This window comes from Rhamphochromis longiceps, linkage group LG9 (genome assembly GCF_057381845.1).
Source record: "Rhamphochromis longiceps isolate RC_006_pf linkage group LG9, R_longiceps_female_GT1.1, whole genome shotgun sequence".
Taxonomy (NCBI): Eukaryota; Metazoa; Chordata; class Actinopteri; order Cichliformes; family Cichlidae; genus Rhamphochromis; species Rhamphochromis longiceps.
The window spans coordinates 10,986,181-11,007,949 of NC_140565.1; the positions used below are offsets into that span (position 1 = coordinate 10,986,181).

The 21,769-nt window shown below is 39.5% G+C and overlaps 1 pseudogene; it reads right to left on the reverse strand.

Moving 5' to 3' along the window:
• LOC146661729 (polypeptide N-acetylgalactosaminyltransferase 17-like) overlaps window positions 1–21,760 on the reverse strand; it is a 29,656-nt pseudogene extending 7,896 nt beyond the window's left edge.
• Between the last annotated feature and the right edge of the window lie 9 nt (window positions 21,761–21,769).

Sequence of the window (21,769 nt, forward strand, 5' to 3'; positions counted from 1 at the left end):
ATCTGAACCAGATCAGAGAGATATGGAGGAGAGAGATGATGAATAGCCTTAAATGTGTACAAGAGTATTTCTTCTTCCTGACCAAGATTCGTTCCTTTTGTTGCTTCTCATTAACAGAGGTCAAAGAAAGTATAATGATAAAGTGGAGAACTACTGGACATCATTCATTTTTGGTGCTAAAGGTTTAAGAATTAACTGCAGCAGAAGAGCTTCACCTGCTTGTGAAGTGGTTTAGAAAAGAAACCTCAGAGCATGAAGGTTGAATCAATTATCTCCTCATACAAACCACCCAGCAGCTGAGCTGAAAATGATATCAGAATGGCTAGAACAATGTTATGGTGCATCTAGAGCTACTGAAACAGCTCTTAATGCAAAACTTTAAAAAAGAGCTTTTTGACCTAGCAGACTTGCTATTGAAGAAATAGGAAGCTGAACAAGATAACTTCCTCCCAGGATCCTCTCTGGAAACAGCCAGTGGTACTCATCCCTTTTTCCAAAAGCTTCTACACAACCTCAGGAAAAATGGACATGCCCAAATAAGGGCATCATGTAGCTACAATCTCTAAGTTGATCAGTGGTGGAATCCAATGACCTAGCTGTAATCCTTACTTCATTCACAATGATAGCCATCAAAATCAGCAGGTCAAGACTGAGGTATCCTCTGCAGGTTTGGAGAACAAATGTGCAAAGCCAGCAACTGACCAATTAGGAACTATCCCAGCCACAGAAAAACACAGCCCTTAAACAAACACAGAGGCTTCAGAGGAAAACCCCTTGAAGAACAGATGAGAACAGGACATGGTGCTGTGAATTCATTCATGCAGGACTGTGAGTGAGATCAAACCACTGGACCCTGAATTGACCTCTCACTGTTAGGTAGAATTGTTGTGCACATCCACAAGCTTCAAAAGGAGATTAACTGCTCTCATAATGAATAATTTACCCAGAAAGTGGATCTCGGCAGGGTACTCACAGAAGAACTGAGCATCAAAATGGAAAAGAAAGAAGATTTAAGACACGTTAGGCATGGTTGTTGTTGACAGAAGGACTGGTCTGAGTATTTTGGAAACTCCTGATCTACTAGGATATTTCTGTATTACCATCTCTAGGGTTATCCCAAGGGATGGTCCAAAAAAGAGGAAATATCCAATGAGAGACAGTTCTCTGGGTGAAAATATCTTGTTGATACCAGACCCGACCAGAGACTGCTTTGAGCTGACAAGAAGGCAACAGTAAAACAGATAACTTCTTCTTAAAAACCACTTTTGCATTACTTTGAACCGTGAACCTTGAAGAATTTGGGCTAGAGCAGCAGAGGACCATATCAGGTGCTACTCTTGTGAGCTAACAGGAAAGTCTCCACAGTCAGGGGATCTCAATCAGATAGATCACCTTTGGTATATGACGCAATGGGAGATTCCCATCGTGAATGCACAGCTGACAAATCTGCATCAACTGCATGAGGCCATCATGCCACGATCAATCTTTGAGGAATGTTTCCAGTACTTTGTTGAATCTATGCCATGAAGAATTAAAACAGCTCTGAAGGCAAAAGAGTGTCCAACCTAATACTGACAAGGTGTATCTAATAAAGTATCTGCTGAGTGTGTCCAACCCACGAGCCTTCTGCTGTGAACATAATGAAGACATGGATATCCAAGCTATCTGAACCCACGTCAAAGTGATGTGAGCGTAACAGAAACTTCAAACTGACAGGTCGCCAAACAATTGCACAGATGCAACCTATTTCACTCCTGACAAACATTCCTACTGGATAAAAAGTAGGTCCGTCAGTCTTTCTTCACACTGGGAACAATATGAAACATGTTCCATCCACAGATAAGGAGCACTACAAACAGAAAATGGGCACATAGGTTTTAAAGATAACCTATGTGTTTCTGTTACCCAAGGACACGGGTGCTAACCAACAGAGGGTATGCCAAAAAAAAACATTTTACTGCTCTCTGCCACACTCTAAGATAAATAAGCAGTACTATGATTTCATGTAAAAGATGTTGGACAACAACCATGCAAAATTGCCCCATAGAGGTGCTGATATCTACCGCTTAACATTCATTATCCCAAGAATCCTGTTAAAACCCAAACAGTCATTGATTCAAGTGCTTGTTATGAAAGAGTTTCTCTGAATGAGGGCCTTCTCCCTGGACACATCCAAACAATCCTCTTGTAAGGGTTGTAGTGAAATGTAGAAATGTTGTTGTCGCAGGGCAACTCTGGATATGTGTCCCACTGCTTTGTAGTAAAAGAGGAACAGAAAGAAATGTGGTTCTTGAGATGTGACATTGTGGGCTAGATTCATGTCTTTGCTAATACTTCATCTCCAGCAGTTGTAATATATTTATAGGTGCGTTGAAGCTGAATTTTAGCTGTTTTATTGCATCTGTACACGTTTACTTATCTAGACTTAATTTTGGGGGGAATCTTGATATTTTTGATGACAAGATATAAGAACTTTCCATTTCAGATTCAAGTTATGACCAAGTCAACTCAAAGACAAGGCAACCGTTTTTGTCTTTCTAAAAATATTTGATTGTTTAGCTTGCTGGATAAAAGCCAACACACTCGGGTTGTGAAAATGTTTGACGTTATTTTTTCAGGAAAAATCTAATAACCTTGCAGAAAAACAAAAGACTCTCCAATCTCTCAAAATGTACAGAAACAAACTCCAACCTTCCTGCTCTGCTCTACGTGACCTATTTATCTCCATTGCCCTGCTGTGAGCTGCTCACACAGGACTGGTCCTCCAGGACTCTTAATGGGGCCTCATCAGTGGTGCCACGCTACGGTGGCCACTGCTCCACTTAAAACCTACAGGGGTAAAGAGGGAGCAGGAACAAGAGGAAACTGGGTGACACACAAACCCTGATGCCTAGTTCGATGTTCTCCCCTCCGTAGACGTCCATGCCTGAGTCGAGTAGACCGAGTTCTCCAAAGTAGTCCCGATTGGCCACAAAGGAGCATCCAATCATGGCAGGCGTCCTGCAGCCAGGAAAACACACTATCATGTGACACTGAGCGTTTGCAAACACCAGAATGTGTTTTTTTGTGGCTTTATCTGATGTTTATTTTGGAGTACTTTTCTACAACCCAAATCTCCACTATGCAAAGTTTCACACTTTATATTTCAGCCTATTATGTGGAGGGTAAATCTAAACATTTTTGTGCATACTCATGCAATTTATTCTTATTTTTAATTAAAGAATGGAAGGAAATCCAATTTAACACAAATATATGGGTGATAATCAGATAATTAAAATCCTATTTTCACCACTCTCTAATTTAGGCTGTAATTTTTTTATTGCTTTAATGAAGTCTGGTTTCCCATCAGGAGCTTTTTTTCTTGTTTTCCCCTAATCTTCCCCAAAACTAAAAAAAGAACTTGGTGGCAGTTTTATTGAAAATCTTAAAGAAGTGGAAAAAAATACATCTCAGAAGTGTGAGATCTGTGTTCACGTTTAAATGGGAGAAGCTGGCATACCTTATTGGTGCAGACATGTCTCCCTCCTCCCACCACTCTTTGGGTGGATTAATGTACATGCACCACAGTTCCCAGTTGTAGCCATGGCCAGAGTTCTCATAGCGCTCCACCTCAAAGGTATCGTGCTTGATGTTGTCGATTGACGGCAAGATAATCCTCTTGTGGTTTTCTTTTATTCTAGCTAGAACTGGTTCTGACCTGAAAAAAGTGCAAACACACACACACTCACACATTTAGTTGACTTTACTTTGTGCAGAAACAAAGTTTATAACATCTTTTAAGAGCACCACTTTTTTCATCCACTTCAGTCAAATAGAAAGTTCCTTGTGTCGTCCCAGTTTTATCACTAATTCTGTTTGATTCAGCCGAGTTGAGCTCTGCAGGGGGCAGTGAGAGAACTGCACGGTATACCTTAAGTTATGCACTGAGCTCGAAAATGAGATCCACAAAAAGACATCAACAGGATGTGGCAGTTGTCTTAGCGGGGTTAATAAGGTCCCTCATTGCATGCTAATTTCTTGACAGTATTTAGCCTTTGATTCAGTTCACCACCAAGCGCTCAGCTTTTTTGAATTAGTACAAAACCTTCATTTTTTATGGTTACTAAAAATTTACTTTTACGACAAGTTCTCCAAGAGGGGTCCTGTTTTGGTGTGTGTTTTATGTGTGCTTGTGATGTTTTTTTTTAAATAAAATCCGTTCAACCTGATCCCACAGCCTCAAGTGTCTCATTTTAAAACTTCTCAGGCGTGAAATAGCTTGGCTCTTCCTTTTATGCAGCTTCAGCTATCCTTTGTCTTCTCTTTCCATGGTTTCTTTGCACTTTGTAGCACTCTTTTAACACTGATACCCAAAGCTCTATTATTGTCATTGTTGTTATCATGAATAAGTAGAGAGATACTCCCATACGGTTTATGACAAAATTTAATCCGAAGTGATTGATGGCCCTAATCATGACCTTTTGACCTCGCCCCTCCCCCTCGGAAGCGAGTAATGACCGTGACGAATTGCATCCGGAGAAGGGGGGGGCGGGAACCCCCCGACATCCGGAGAAGGGGGGGCGAACCCCGGAAGCGCGCCATCTGTCGCTAAGCGTGTCGAATTGCATCCTGAGAAGGGAGGGGGGGTAAACCTCCGGAAGCGCGCCATCTGTTGTTGGGAAAAAAAAAGAAAAAAGTTTTTAGAGGGAGGAGAATAAAAGCAGAGAGGAGGAGTTCACAATTTCTAAGCCTCAGACACACAAGATGGATTTCATTCTGCAGCCCAGCAGCTCTCCTGTGTCCGATGAGATCTGCTCTCCCAAAGAAGAAGGCTTTGAATATGCCATATTCAAATACAGCATATTTACTAAGGAAGGCCTCGATCCGGACCTTATGACACTTCCGGAAATACTCCGGAATTGTCTAGTCATTTTCAGACCTGATGCGTCATGTTCCATATACATGAGGGGAGGGGTTTGGTTCCTGAAGCACAGCGGTGATGCAGCAGCTGATTTTGTGCTGTATAGAGAGACAGAGCGGCAGCTAGTTTTCCGCAAACTCATAGTCTGAATTCTGTTTCAATATTATGACGATTTTCTCTGTATTTCTTAATGGGAATAAAGAGTGACTTCCTGTAGAGATTTCAATAGTATTTTATTTTCCTATAATACAGACGCAGTAAAAAAAACCTTTAAGATGATCTGCCTAGCAACAAATTGCATTTTTAGGCTACACCATAGCTTGTGATGAAAAGAAGAACTTTCTATCCGCTTGTAACCTACAGGCTGCCTACCCCGTATGTGTAAAAATGAATAAATATCCCTTAGTGAATACTTTTCTTTGAATACTACTTTTCCTTTTGAGAATCCCTTTTACAAGGGACTGAAAAAACAAACCATAATTGCCGTGACAGGCGATCTTGTTTCACACACACACACACACACACACACACACACACACACACACACACACACACACACACACACACACACACACCGCGGGTCAAGGAGGAGTGAGATATCAGATATCAGTTTTTTCTCAATGCTTATAACCTATAACGCGCCCCCCAAAACAATATTATTATTATTAAAACATCTATAAGGTAGGTTTTGCGCAGCCTGCTCCTTGTCAGACCAAAGTTTTTTTCTTCATTACTTTTAGCTACTTTTACACTGGGTTTTCTCAATAGACAGAAAATGAAAATGAGGAGTCAACAGCCGATATTATCATTGCTTGTAACCCGGTAAATAATTTCGTACATCTCCCCATAAAATAAGCCTTAGTGGAAAAAAGCTCATATTCAAATAAGTTTATTCCCCTCTGTGGGAAAGAGTTTTTTTCTCAGAGTCAACCATGAGGCGAGTTTTGTCAACAGCAATTGTCCATTTGGTAAAACAAATATCCGCCTCTAAGTCGTATTTTACCGTTGCAGAATGTGGAAAACAGACAGCCCTCACAGGAGGCACCCAGGGGCCCACCTCACACACCATAGTTAAAATATTTAAATTTCAACTAAATTTGTAGTAATGATCGGATTTCCTCACTTATCTACACCACACTCCTTGATTTCTTATCGTTTCTTATCGTTCCTCTGTCCCTTAATAGAAACTATCCTCCCTTTCAGTTGTCTTTTGCACTTCCATATCGCAAAGCAGTTACTGTAGGTTATTTTCTGCTTATGCATTAATGTAATTAATTAACTTATTTATCCTTAAGTACGGTAATGACTTGAGTTCTAATGCTTTTTGTCTCTTGAGTTAGCCGTCAATGTGGGATTTTTTTACCCTTTTGTTCAGTTAAAGCTGCCTTTCATTCTTCAACGCAGCTTAAACTCTAATAGGTAAGCTTTCTTGTAATTTCTTAGTTCTGCAGGCTTCTTGAAAGACATCCGAGACTCTTCTTTGGATGCTGGATGCCTTTTGTTTTGTTTTCTGTCAAGATGATCCCACACTGCTTCGATTATCTTGAGGTTCGAACCCTGGAGAGATCAATCCATGACTGATGCGTTGTTTCATCCAGGCATACTTTGACTACAATGGCAGTATGTTTGCGATCATTGTCGTACTGAAAGTTGCTGCCAATCAGACATTACTTGGTATTACATGGTCGATCAAAATCTGGTGGAACTTTTCTACATTCATAATTTGATTAATTTGGATAAGAGCTCCAACAACACTGGCTGAAATCCAGCCTCAAAGCACGGTAGAGTATCCACGCTGTGTTAAAGACGGCTATAGACATTCACTGTTGTATCTCTCTTCGGACCTCTTCCATGCATATTTCAAATTTGGATTCATTACTCCATAAGACATATTACAGCTGATTTCTTTTTCCAGTCAATTTCTTGTGTAATTTGGCACACCTCAGCCTTATTTTTCTCTGTTCTCCTTCCTTAAGAATGGCTTATTAACAGCCACCCTTCCAACTCAGATAACTTTTGATGAAATGTTTACAGCACTTGAGTTACTCGCCACGGCCATCCTAAATGCTAAGAACACTAAACTTTAATTCTAAATTACGTTAACCAGAAAAAACAAGCCAAAGTCGAGATGTTGCTGAGCTGACCTGTGCTATGCTATGCCTTCTAAAGCACGTATAATGTAAACAGAACTGGTCTTTGCACAGAAGCCTGTGGAGCTTCATAATTAACCTCAGTGTGTGAAGAGCACTCTCCATTTAATAATAGCTGTAATAAAATGTTATGGCCGACGGTGTTAAACGCTGCACTTGGGTCTAGCAGGGAAGATTTCAACTTTTCAATACGAATGAAGGCTGAAAACTGATTAGATTAATGTCTGATGATCTTTTCTGTGCTTCTTCAAGTTTGTAACACCAAACATATTAAAGGATGATGTAAGGCTCACAGGAAGAGTTTAATTAGACACACATTTACTATTTTCTTTATACTCTTTCTTTCTTGACATGTTTAATATGATTACTATCAGAGGAGAAAATGACCCTTGTGTAGTTTAAAAAAGTTTTATTTAATCAAACTGTAATGTTGTTGAACTCTGACGGACGTGTCTTTTAATCTTGTCAACAAATCCTTAATCATCTAAATCTGCCATTTATCATCTAGTAAAATGTTCCCTCTGCTTCTGCTGCACATCTCCCCGGACACTCTCCGCTTCACCTGTCCTGTGCAGGTGGTCCAACCCCTGCCTGCCTCCTTAAACTGGGGTGTTTAAATCTCTTTACCTCTGTTGTGAACTTCACACAAAGTTTGTGGTAACAAAATCAAACTGACGAGGATCTCGTTTGAAAAACACACACTCACGAGACAAAATAAAAACAGACTGCTCAAAGCAAAAGCAGAGCCCTCACAGCTGGTAGTACAAAACACAGCGACAACATGCGTATTAGATACCCTCAGTGCCAGAAGCATAAATATGAAAAAATGTGATCACCAAGAGTATCCTAACAACGGCGTTGAGGTGGGTGTTACAGTAAAAAAAAAAAGTAGCCAAATTTTCATCTGAAAATGTTGAATTTTAGTAAAAACAATGCTCTGTAGTTTGATACTGTCGTTACAGACTAAGCAGATGTTTAAAGCCTTCGGACGCTCATTTGAAACGCACTCATTCTCCTTATCAGCTGGAAACATTAAAGCCGTAAAATGACTTTTTCAAACGGATAAAAACTATTGAACAACAGCAATGTTGAGCCTGTTCCAAAATTTGGATGTACATGTGTTGAAGGTGTGGGTCTTGTTGAATTATTAAACATACATTCTTTAATTTTTCGAGCCACAAAAACAACAACTTTTAATTTTCTTCTGCTTGAGTATCGGCCTCGGGTAGCTCTACTTATCATTGCTCAGTCAGTTGTCTGTTTGTGCTACTTTTTTAAGGAGCAGCGTATTATTGGTAAGGGTGACTTTATGTGTTTAGCTACTTAAGTGGAAGTACTGTGGATAGTTTTACCTTACATACATAGATCTACCAATACAGCTTCTGAGGTAACTGTTTACAAAATGTTATAATCTATTCAAAGGTTCTTTGCAATTTTACATTGATAAACATTATCCTTAACACATTTGGCCCACATAAAGTACTATGGCCATCACACTGTCATTTAGAATTGTTTAAATAACTCCTGTCTTAAGTCCTTCCATCAAAAAAAAAAAAAAAAAAAAAAAAAAACATGGTTCACTTTTACATCACAAAATGTTAGAAATATAAGTCGTTCATAACAAACTGAAAGGTTGGGAGTTTAAAAATCCAAACCGATGGAAGAATCAGAATCAGAATACTTTATTGATCCCTGGGGGAAATTATTTTTTGTTACAGTGCTCCATTATAAACCAACATTAAGACAAGACAGACAATACACTAACTAAGAATAGTACAATATATACATATATATACATACATACATACATACATACATAAGTCACTCATAAATAAATAGCTGGAAAAGAAACATGTGTAGCTGTAGCAGCAAACAGTGTGTTAAGTGGATGCGTTGTACAGGGAGATGGCCACAGGCAGGAAAGATTTCCTGTGTCGTTCAGTGGTGCTTTTCGGTAATCTCAGTCTCTCACTGAACGTGCTCCTGTGACTGACCAGCATGTCATGGAGTGGGTGGGAGGTGTTATCCAACATTGTCTTTATCTTGGACAGCATCCGCCTCTCCGACACCACCTTGAGGGTGTCCAGCTCCATCCCCACAACATTGCTGGCCTTACGGATCAGTTTATCGAGTCTGTTGGCATCTGCGACCCTCAGCCTGCTCCCCCAGCATGCAACAGCATAGAGGATCGCACTGGCCACAACAGACTCATAGAAAACTCATAGAAAATAGGAAGCAGAAGTAGAAGACTATAACGTCTCAGAGCACACGGTGTCTATTATTGTGTAGACATGTATAAATAAGAGCTTAATAAAGATGCTTAATTTCTTAAGAAATAAACAGGTGGAGTGATCTTTATCAAAAGTGGATGTTGCATCTGTGGCTAAACCACTGTACCCAAAAAAACTTTAAAAATCTACTGTGTGTGAGGCTGTGTAAGTAAAGCTTGCCCTTCACACCCGCGTGTAATAAACCATTTGTTGAGGGGTTGTGGATTTGGCACCTCAGCATTGTGAAAGTGGGGAAACATGTTTCTGGCTGTGCATAAGATTTCTGCTTACAACTTAGAATCTCAGTTCTAAATGAAATTCAGATGTTTTTTTTAAGTATGGCTAATGTATTATTTGACTTCTAAGACACACACACACACACACACACACACACACACACACACACAAGAACAACACAGAGAAGAAGAAGAGGGGGTCGTTTTACTACGCATCATAAAAACGCAATCATTCATAACATGGACAGTGAGAAGTAAAACTCGTCGTCTTACCACATGTTATATTCTGTAAACTTAAAATAATCCGCAGAAATTAGAGTTTAGTGTTTTAATTCATCTATTAAAAAACACGAGTCAACATTACTGAAGTGACGCTTTAACGATGCGTCTTATCATCGTGTTTATGATGATAAAACATGTTCTCTCGTTAGTAGATGTCTGCGCTGTCACTTGTCACGAAAATGTTCAGAGCCAGGGTTCCTCTTTAATTACCATTGATCGTTAATAGGGTCACAAAAGATTTGTCGCATTATCCCCATAAACAAAATGCTTTTATAGAAATCATTGTGATACAAATATTTAGATTCTTGATTCACAATGTGCACGAACTCAAAATCTTTAGAGGTTCATATTTACTGATACTGTCGTGACCTTCCTTCTGTGATTGGATTTTCACTTATTGTCGGCTTTACAGTCACATAAAATTCATTCCAATTTTTTGCCTTTGCTTCAATTAAGGTGTTTCTTTAAATCTACAGCAGCTCCCTTTTCAAAAGGTTTACTGACATAGTAAGGAAGTAGCTAGGGAACTCGGTAAGTATGAGCAACAACAGCTTAGGGACTGTTTCTACAATAAAGAGGAATTCATCATCATCTGCAGTTCATCAAAAAAAAAAAACAATTCAGCAGATCCTCAAAGTATGGATACAATCTGTTTTCAGCTGTAGAGGTACGCTTCACGTACTTATCAACATGCAGTTTAGAGGCTTGCATTAGAGTGCTTTGGTACTTGGACCTCTTTTATTTAGCACGGTTATACCGTTGTGTATTTAGCTATATAAATATGCTCAAGAGTCTATCGTATGTTTGTCATGCAATTAAAAATTCAAAAATATAATTTTTAAATCAGTAACTTTGCAAATTTAGCGCGGACCCTCACCCCTCCCTCCGGCTCCCACGGCCCCGCTGTCACCGTAAGACTCATACTCTTCCCCCCACGTATGCTGCTATTGATCGTTGTCAGTTGTCAGTAAACCTTTTGAAAAGGGAGCTGCTGTAGATTTAAAGAAACACCTTAATTGAAGCAAAGGCAAAAAATTGGAATGAATTTTATGTGACTGTAAAGCCGACAATAAGTGAAAATCCAAAAAACGCCTCCAATCCTAATGATCTCCCCCCCCCCCTCTCCCTCTCTCTCTGTGTGTGTGTGTGTGTGTGTGTGTGTGTGTGTGTGTGTGTGTGTGTGTGTGTGTGTGTGTCCTCACAGAAGGAAGGTCACGACAGGAGCTTTTTTCAATCAGTTTTTACAAGAAGTGTAGCTCATACAATGGTATAAATGTATTATTTGCGATACTTTATAAATATGAACCTCTAAAGATTTTGAGTTCGTGCACATTGTGAATCAAGAATCTAAATATTTGTATCACAATGATTTCTATAAAAGCATTTTGTTTATGGGGATAATGCGACAAATCTTTTGTGACCCTATTAACGATCAATGGTAATTAAAGAGGAACCCTGGCTCTGAACATTTTCGTGACAAGTGACAGCGCAGACATCTACTAACGAGAGAACATGTTTTATCATCATAAACACGATGATAAGACGCATCGTTAAAGCGTCACTTCAGTAATGTTGACTCGTGTTTTTTAATAGATGAATTAAAACACTAAACTCTAATTTCTGCGGATTATTTTAAGTTTACAGAATATAACATGTGGTAAGACGACGAGTTTTACTTCTCACTGTCCATGTTATGAATGATTGCGTTTTTATGATGCGTAGTAAAACGACCCCCTCTTCTTCTTCTCTGTGTTGTTCTTGTGTGTGTGTGTGTGTGTGTGTGTGTGTGTGTGTGTGTGTGTGTGTGTCTTAGAAGTCAAATAATACATTAGCCATACTTAAAAAAACATCTGAATTTCATTTAGAACTGAGATTCTAATTTGTAAGCAGAAATCTTATGCACAGCCAGAAACATGTTTCCCCACTTTCACAATGCTGAGGTGCCAAATCCACAACCCCCCAACAAATGGTTTATTACACGCGGGTGTGAAGGGCAAGCTTTACTTACACAGCCTCACACACAGTAGATTTTTAAAGTTTTTTTGGGTACAGTGGTTTAGCCACAGATGCAACATCCACTTTTGATAAAGATCACTCCACCTGTTTATTTCTTAAGAAATTAAGCATCTTTATTAAGCTCTTATTTATACATGTCTACACAATAATAGACACCGTGTGCTCTGAGACGTTATAGTCTTCTACTTCTGCTTCCTATTTTCTATGAGTTTTCTATGAGTCTGTTGTGGCCAGTGCGATCCTCTATGCTGTTGCATGCTGGGGGAGCAGGCTGAGGGTCGCAGATGCCAACAGACTCGATAAACTAATCCGTAAGGCCAGCAATGTTGTGGGGATGGAGCTGGACACCCTCAAGGTGGTGTCGGAGAGGCGGATGCTGTCCAAGATAAAGACAATGTTGGATAACACCTCCCACCCACTCCATGACATGCTGGTCAGTCACAGGAGCACGTTCAGTGAGAGACTGAGATTACCGAAAAGCACCACTGAACGACACAGGAAATCTTTCCTGCCTGTGGCCATCTCCCTGTACAACGCATCCACTTAACACACTGTTTGCTGCTACAGCTACACATGTTTCTTTTCCAGCTATTTATTTATGAGTGACTTATGTATGTATGTATGTATGTATGTATATATATGTATATATTGTACTATTCTTAGTTAGTGTATTGTCTGTCTTGTCTTAATGTTGGTTTATAATGGAGCACTGTAACAAAAAATAATTTCCCCCAGGGATCAATAAAGTATTCTGATTCTGATTCTTCCATCGGTTTGGATTTTTAAACTCCCAACCTTTCAGTTTGTTATGAACGACTTATATTTCTAACATTTTGTGATGTAAAAGTGAACCATGTTTTTTTTTTTTTTTTTTTTTTTTTTTGATGGAAGGACTTAAGACAGGAGTTATTTAAACAATTCTAAATGACAGTGTGATGGCCATAGTACTTTATGTGGGCCAAATGTGTTAAGGATAATGTTTATCAATGTAAAATTGCAAAGAACCTTTGAATAGATTATAACATTTTGTAAACAGTTACCTCAGAAGCTGTATTGGTAGATCTATGTATGTAAGGTAAAACTATCCACAGTACTTCCACTTAAGTAGCTAAACACATAAAGTCACCCTTACCAATAATACGCTGCTCCTTAAAAAAGTAGCACAAACAGACAACTGACTGAGCAATGATAAGTAGAGCTACCCGAGGCCGATACTCAAGCAGAAGAAAATTAAAAGTTGTTGTTTTTGTGGCTCGAAAAATTAAAGAATGTATGTTTAATAATTCAACAAGACCCACACCTTCAACACATGTACATCCAAATTTTGGAACAGGCTCAACATTGCTGTTGTTCAATAGTTTTTATCCGTTTGAAAAAGTCATTTTACGGCTTTAATGTTTCCAGCTGATAAGGAGAATGAGTGCGTTTCAAATGAGCGTCCGAAGGCTTTAAACATCTGCTTAGTCTGTAACGACAGTATCAAACTACAGAGCATTGTTTTTACTAAAATTCAACATTTTCAGATGAAAATTTGGCTACTTTTTTTTTTTACTGTAACACCCACCTCAACGCCGTTGTTAGGATACTCTTGGTGATCACATTTTTTCATATTTATGCTTCTGGCACTGAGGGTATCTAATACGCATGTTGTCGCTGTGTTTTGTACTACCAGCTGTGAGGGCTCTGCTTTTGCTTTGAGCAGTCTGTTTTTATTTTGTCTCGTGAGTGTGTGTTTTTCAAACGAGATCCTCGTCAGTTTGATTTTGTTACCACAAACTTTGTGTGAAGTTCACAACAGAGGTAAAGAGATTTAAACACCCCAGTTTAAGGAGGCAGGCAGGGGTTGGACCACCTGCACAGGACAGGTGAAGCGGAGAGTGTCCGGGGAGATGTGCAGCAGAAGCAGAGGGAACATTTTACTAGATGATAAATGGCAGATTTAGATGATTAAGGATTTGTTGACAAGATTAAAAGACACGTCCGTCAGAGTTCAACAACATTACAGTTTGATTAAATAAAACTTTTTTAAACTACACAAGGGTCATTTTCTCCTCTGATAGTAATCATATTAAACATGTCAAGAAAGAAAGAGTATAAAGAAAATAGTAAATGTGTGTCTAATTAAACTCTTCCTGTGAGCCTTACATCATCCTTTAATATGTTTGGTGTTACAAACTTGAAGAAGCACAGAAAAGATCATCAGACATTAATCTAATCAGTTTTCAGCCTTCATTCGTATTGAAAAGTTGAAATCTTCCCTGCTAGACCCAAGTGCAGCGTTTAACACCGTCGGCCATAACATTTTATTACAGCTATTATTAAATGGAGAGTGCTCTTCACACACTGAGGTTAATTATGAAGCTCCACAGGCTTCTGTGCAAAGACCAGTTCTGTTTACATTATACGTGCTTTAGAAGGCATAGCATAGCACAGGTCAGCTCAGCAACATCTCGACTTTGGCTTGTTTTTTCTGGTTAACGTAATTTAGAATTAAAGTTTAGTGTTCTTAGCATTTAGGATGGCCGTGGCGAGTAACTCAAGTGCTGTAAACATTTCATCAAAAGTTATCTGAGTTGGAAGGGTGGCTGTTAATAAGCCATTCTTAAGGAAGGAGAACAGAGAAAAATAAGGCTGAGGTGTGCCAAATTACACAAGAAATTGACTGGAAAAAGAAATCAGCTGTAATATGTCTTATGGAGTAATGAATCCAAATTTGAAATATGCATGGAAGAGGTCCGAAGAGAGATACAACAGTGAATGTCTATAGCCGTCTTTAACACAGCGTGGATACTCTACCGTGCTTTGAGGCTGGATTTCAGCCAGTGTTGTTGGAGCTCTTATCCAAATTAATCAAATTATGAATGTAGAAAAGTTCCACCAGATTTTGATCGACCATGTAATACCAAGTAATGTCTGATTGGCAGCAACTTTCAGTACGACAATGATCGCAAACATACTGCCATTGTAGTCAAAGTATGCCTGGATGAAACAACGCATCAGTCATGGATTGATCTCTCCAGGGTTCGAACCTCAAGATAATCGAAGCAGTGTGGGATCATCTTGACAGAAAACAAAACAAAAGGCATCCAGCATCCAAAGAAGAGTCTCGGATGTCTTTCAAGAAGCCTGCAGAACTAAGAAATTACAAGAAAGCTTACCTATTAGAGTTTAAGCTGCGTTGAAGAATGAAAGGCAGCTTTAACTGAACAAAAGGGTAAAAAAATCCCACATTGACGGCTAACTCAAGAGACAAAAAGCATTAGAACTCAAGTCATTACCGTACTTAAGGATAAATAAGTTAATTAATTACATTAATGCATAAGCAGAAAATAACCTACAGTAACTGCTTTGCGATATGGAAGTGCAAAAGACAACTGAAAGGGAGGATAGTTTCTATTAAGGGACAGAGGAACGATAAGAAACGATAAGAAATCAAGGAGTGTGGTGTAGATAAGTGAGGAAATCCGATCATTACTACAAATTTAGTTGAAATTTAAATATTTTAACTATGGTGTGTGAGGTGGGCCCCTGGGTGCCTCCTGTGAGGGCTGTCTGTTTTCCACATTCTGCAACGGTAAAATACGACTTAGAGGCGGATATTTGTTTTACCAAATGGACAATTGCTGTTGACAAAACTCGCCTCATGGTTGACTCTGAGAAAAAAACTCTTTCCCACAGAGGGGAATAAACTTATTCGAATATGAGCTTTTTTCCACTAAGGCTTATTTTATGGGGAGATGTACGAAATTATTTACCGGGTTACAAGCAATGATAATATCGGCTGTTGACTCCTCATTTTCATTTTCTGTCTATTGAGAAAACCCAGTGTAAAAGTAGCTAAAAGTAATGAAGAAAAAAACTTTGGTCTGACAAGGAGCAGGCTGCGCAAAACCTACCTTATAGATGTTTTAATAATAATAATATTGTTTTGGGGGGCGCGTTATAGGTTATAAGCATTGAGAAAAAACTGATATCTGATATCTCACTCCTCCTTGACCCGCGGTGTGTGTGTGTGTGTGTGTGTGTGTGTGTGTGTGTGTGTGTGTGTGTGTGTGTGTGTGTGTGTGTGAAACAAGATCGCCTGTCACGGCAATTATGGTTTGTTTTTTCAGTCCCTTGTAAAAGGGATTCTCAAAAGGAAAAGTAGTATTCAAAGAAAAGTATTCACTAAGGGATATTTATTCATTTTTACACATACGGGGTAGGCAGCCTGTAGGTTACAAGCGGATAGAAAGTTCTTCTTTTCATCACAAGCTATGGTGTAGCCTAAAAATGCAATTTGTTGCTAGGCAGATCATCTTAAAGGTTTTTTTTACTGCGTCTGTATTATAGGAAAATAAAATACTATTGAAATCTCTACAGGAAGTCACTCTTTATTCCCATTAAGAAATACAGAGAAAATCGTCATAATATTGAAACAGAATTCAGACTATGAGTTTGCGGAAAACTAGCTGCCGCTCTGTCTCTCTATACAGCACAAAATCAGCTGCTGCATCACCGCTGTGCTTCAGGAACCAAACCCCTCCCCTCATGTATATGGAACATGACGCATCAGGTCTGAAAATGACTAGACAATTCCGGAGTATTTCCGGAAGTGTCATAAGGTCCGGATCGAGGCCTTCCTTAGTAAATATGCTGTAATTGAATATGGCATATTCAAAGCCTTCTTCTTTGGGAGAGCAGATCTCATCGGACACAGGAGAGCTGCTGGGCTGCAGAATGAAATCCATCTTGTGTGTCTGAGGCTTAGAAATTGTGAACTCCTCCTCTCTGCTTTTATTCTCCTCCCTCTAAAAACTTTTTTCTTTTTTTTTCCCAACAACAGATGGCGCGCTTCCGGAGGTTTACCCCCCCTCCCTTCTCAGGATGCAATTCAACACGCTTAGCGACAGATGGCGCGCTTCCGGGGTTCGCCCCCCCTTCTCCGGATGTCGGGGGGTTCCCGCCCCCCCCCCTTCTCCGGATGCAATTCGTCACGGTCATTACTCGCTTCCGGGGGGGAGGGGGGAGGTCAAAAGGTCATGATTAGGGCCATCAATCACTTTGGATTAAATTTTGTCATAAACCGTATGGGAGTATCTCTCTATAAGTTATTCCAATGTTCATACATTTGGCAAAGATATGTTTTTTTCCAGATTTAATTTTGAGTACATGTCATTTTTGTTTTTGAATGCTGTGTTTCACTTTAATTTACACTAAAATAAGCCTTTTTCCAAATACCAAAAATTCACTCCTGACTGTTAATAACACCGTGCTTCCCGCTAGATGATAGGACCCACTCACCATGATGGGGTGAACTCCACATGGGCATCAAAAAATCCTGTCACCTCAGCAGTGGCTACCTTCCAACCCTCGATCCTGGCCCTGATCAATCCCTCTCTCTTTTGGTTCCTTACAATCTTCACCAGGCCGGGATAGCGTTTGTTCACATACTCCTCCAGTGGACCTTTCAGTTGCTCTACAGTTCAGAAAATGAAGATAACACATCAAACAAAACAAGTCAGAAATGCTTATAAAGACTGATCTTTAGTTGATCTTTGAATCTGCAGTTTAGCTTATAATCTGCACATCTATCCTTGAACAGTCTGCCAGCTGGAGTTTTCCAGTATTTGATCTGATGTCAGGACTAATAAAGCCTGAAAAGAATATATCACCATTGCAGCTAAGTTGGCGAGTTTAAGAAGAATCCCTACATGCTAAAGAAAGTGCTTGTATTTTTTTCTTAGCTTCTCTAACATCAGATCCATTGCAGCCCTCTTTACTGAAGAAAGGAGGAAAAAAAGAAAAATGCTGTTCCAGAGTCCCCTCTGGCAGCAACAATCAAAGCCTGACACATTATGCCTAGCTTGCATAATTATTTTCATGCAATCACAATAATTGGAATTCATGTCGATAAATATGAAAGGACAGCAGAGTGAGCTTAAGCAACCATTCCCAGTATGACAACTCTTTTGTCTCACTTCTCTCACTGGCAGCCTGCACTCCTTTATAAACCTCACATCAAGCCTTAGTATTGGTTGTGTGAAACAACATGATAAGAACACAAAGGGCAACCCACTAAGCACTAAATGGTAAATGGCCTGCATTTGTATAGCGCTTTTCTAGTCCCTAAGGACCCCAAAGCGCTTCACACTACATAATAAGTATTTGGTCAATAACAAAAATACAACTCAATACTTTGTAACATAACCTTTGTTGGCAATAACAGAGGTCAAACGTTTACTATAGGTCTTTACCAGGTTTGCACACACAGTAGCTGGTATTTTGGCCCATTCCTCCATGCAGATCTTCTCGAGAGCAGTGATGTTTTGGGGCTGTCGCCGAGCAACACGGACTTTCAACTCCCGCCACAGATTTTCTATGGGGTTGAGGTCTGGAGACTGGCTAGGCCACTCCAGGACTTTCAAATGCTTCTTACGGAGCCACTCCTTTGTTGCCCGGGTGGTGTGTTTTGGATCATTGTCATGTTGGAAGACCCAGCCTCGTTTCATCTTCAAAGTTCTCACTGATGGAAGGAGGTTTTGGCTCAAAATCTCACGATACATGGCCCCATTCATTCTGTCCTTAACACGGATCAGTCGTCCTGTCCCCTTGGCAGAAAAACAGCCCCATAGCATGATGTTTCCACCCCCATGCTTCACAGTAGGTATGGTGTTCTTGGGATGCAACTCAGTATTCTTCTTCCTCCAAACACAACGAGTTGAGTTTATACCAAAAAGTTCTACTTTGGTTTCATCTGACCACATGACATTCTCCCAATCCTCTGCTGTATCATCCATGTGCTCTCTGGCAAACTTCAGACGGGCCTGGACATGCACTGGCTTCAGCAGCGGAACACGTCTGGCACTGCGGGATTTGATTCCCTGCCGTTGTAGTGTGTTACTGATGGTGACCTTTGTTACTTTGGTCCCAGCTCTCTGCAGGTCATTCACCAGGTCCCCCCGTGTGGTTCTGGGATCTTTGCTCACCGTTCTCATGATCATTTTGACCCCACGGGATGAGATCTTGCGTGGAGCCCCAGATCGAGGGAGATTATCAGTGGTCTTGTATGTCTTCCATTTTCTGATGATTGCTCCCACAGTTGATTTTTGCACACCAAGCAAATACTTATTTTCCACCCTGATTTACGAATAAATTCTTTACAAATCCAACCATGTGAATTCATGGATTTTTTTTTCACATTCTGTCTCTCACAGTTGAAGTGTACCTCTGGTGCAAATTACTGACCTCTGTCATCATTTTAGGTGGAGGAACTTGCACAATCGGTGGTTGACTAAATACTTTTTTGCCCCACTGTACCTATGAAAATATACTCACTGTATATATATATATAATCAAAGCATTTCTTTAGCAAAGTGCACATACTAGCCCTTTTTAAGTTCATTGACATATGTGCACTCAAACAGGCCCAATGAGATTGAGGGTTATACCCCAATTATTTGTGTTAGGTTTGTAAGCTTTTCCAAATGAATACAGAAAATCAGCAAAACCACCATAAAGAAAGCTTATTTAAATAAAGCTGATATTGGGAGAACAAAGCCCAAGGGGTGGAAAATGAGTAAAAAACCTGTGAAGCAGAGAATAACATGAGGGACTGTTGCAGAGCGCATGAGTGAAACAAGCTCACAGATGAGCTGACAAAGATTGGCAGAAATCACTTTAGAGCAGCCGGGTAATAAGGAACAGGTGAACATAGAGTGGAGCAGATAATTACGAGCAAAAACCCAAACAAATACTTTCAGACAATCCTAAAGCTCTTATTTAGTTGCATAGAGCCATGTGTGAACATTTTGTCTTTACATTTTGCTTCCAAGGAACCGAACTGTCTTTTAATTCTGTAATTTATTTCACGTTCTTCAGGCTTTCTGAAGCTCCTTCAAATTTTTCTTTGGACATCATTTTATTATAATTTTCAGTGCAGTCCTTTATTTGTTTGTTCCTATGAATCATTCACACATAATAAAGGCACCTAACTCAAGGGACAAATTCGTTACTGGCACATTACCAGCAGCTTGTCACAAATACACAATTTGTTTCCTGCACAAAAAATGACAACGATAACACACCAGCAAGGTGATTACCAAAGAGCTATTAGCCAAAAACTTGACATATGTCAAGAAACTAAACAAGTAGAGGACAAAAGAACTGGCAGCTTAAATAAAAACATCTACAGCAGACGAACAGAATTTGAAAGTTGTGTCCTTAAGAAATAACACAAAACTGACACACAACCTGAGAGATGCATCTGGCATCTTATGTTTGCAAGTTTCAGTAAACTGCTGCATCTATTTCCCATTTTCCTAGCAAAATACAAAGACATGATGGCTTATTAGCTCATCCTATCCTAAATAACCACTAATGTATGCCAACTATTGTCACTGCTACACTATCAAAAGCTGAAAACAAACATAAAAAACATACAAATTCATCACCACAACAACACAGTTGATAAATAAAGAAATACAGAAGCACACATGCAAATAGAGAGATGACATAAAAGTTCTCACTCAGCTCCCTGCGGTGCTGTTTTAAGCTCCAACTCACTCTAAACAACACCAACGGGGGTCTACTGCTTCCTGAGCATCAACGACCGCGCCACCTTTTTAAGATAAGATAAGATAAGATAAGATAAGATAAGATAACCTTTATTAGTCCCACACGTGGGAAATTTGTTTTGTCACAGCAGGAAGAGGACAGTGCAAAGGTTATTCACTAGTTTCAGTTTTATAATAATATAAAACTTAATTATATAATTATATTCAGGTTACATGACACTTATTGTATAAGATAATTATTTCTGGGATGCTGAATGACAATTTGATGTGTATTTTGTTGCTTTCAGTAGAAATCCTGCTGATGACTCAGTGGATTTTAGATGGAAATTCTGTGTTTCACTCACTATAAACCATCTTCTAATCAGAGGGCGAAAAAGCCACTCTTCTTATTTGGTATTAGCTGAAGAAAATATTTAATCTATACTGACCGTCATCGCTGTTGTCGTCCACCAGGATGACCTCCTTGAGCAAGTGTGTGATTGACAGCTGAGTGGACTGAGCGCAGGATCACCGACAGAGCCTCGTTGACGAAGATGAAGATGAGGGAGATTTGGGGAAGGTCTCTTGAGTAGCTGACCTTTCTACATCTGTAGAAAGACACGACACAACACCTGTAAACTACTTGCATTAAGTAATACGAGGTGCCAGTGGAGCACTAGAGTGATGGTTTGGGAAAAGTAGTCTACAAAGTTATACAATTAAAAAGACAATCATGATTTTGTATTGATGAGCCCATTTACCATGATTTCTAACATTTCTGATCAATTGAATGTTGTATTAAATAACAAGGAATATGCCTTTCTTTTTAAAAAATGAGGACATTTCTCAGTGAACCTTAATTTTTGAGTGCTCGCATATTTAATTTTGAATTTGTAAAAAAGACTAAACTACCTCCATAGAGCTGCTGACGTCTTGTTCAATGGGGCTGAAAGGCAGAGCAAGTGCTGCTTCCTGTTCAACTATAATCACAAGGATTTATTTTCCACATTGGCCTTTTAACTGCATGTGCTGTTTCAGATAGAAACCCTATTTTAAACTTGTTTTGTTTAAACAGCTCTAATGAAGCGGAAAGCGGCAGGGTGAGGCTTTGGCTCTAAGTTTAGCACATGTGGGAAAGGAAGGGGCTTCTTTTATTGTCTCCTTTTCACGTCTTTTTTTCTTTTATCGATTATCTTATTTCCTCTGTGAAATAATAGCTAATTAGAAGTTATTCTATAACAAATCCAGTGTTTTCAATTCACGAGGTTGGAGAACACTTTTTTAGGGTTTTTGGCAGGAAACCATTAGAAAACAGAAGGCAACATTAACAAGATTAACCACGAAGAACTGGGACATTTGTCACCTTTTTTCTCCTTCTGAT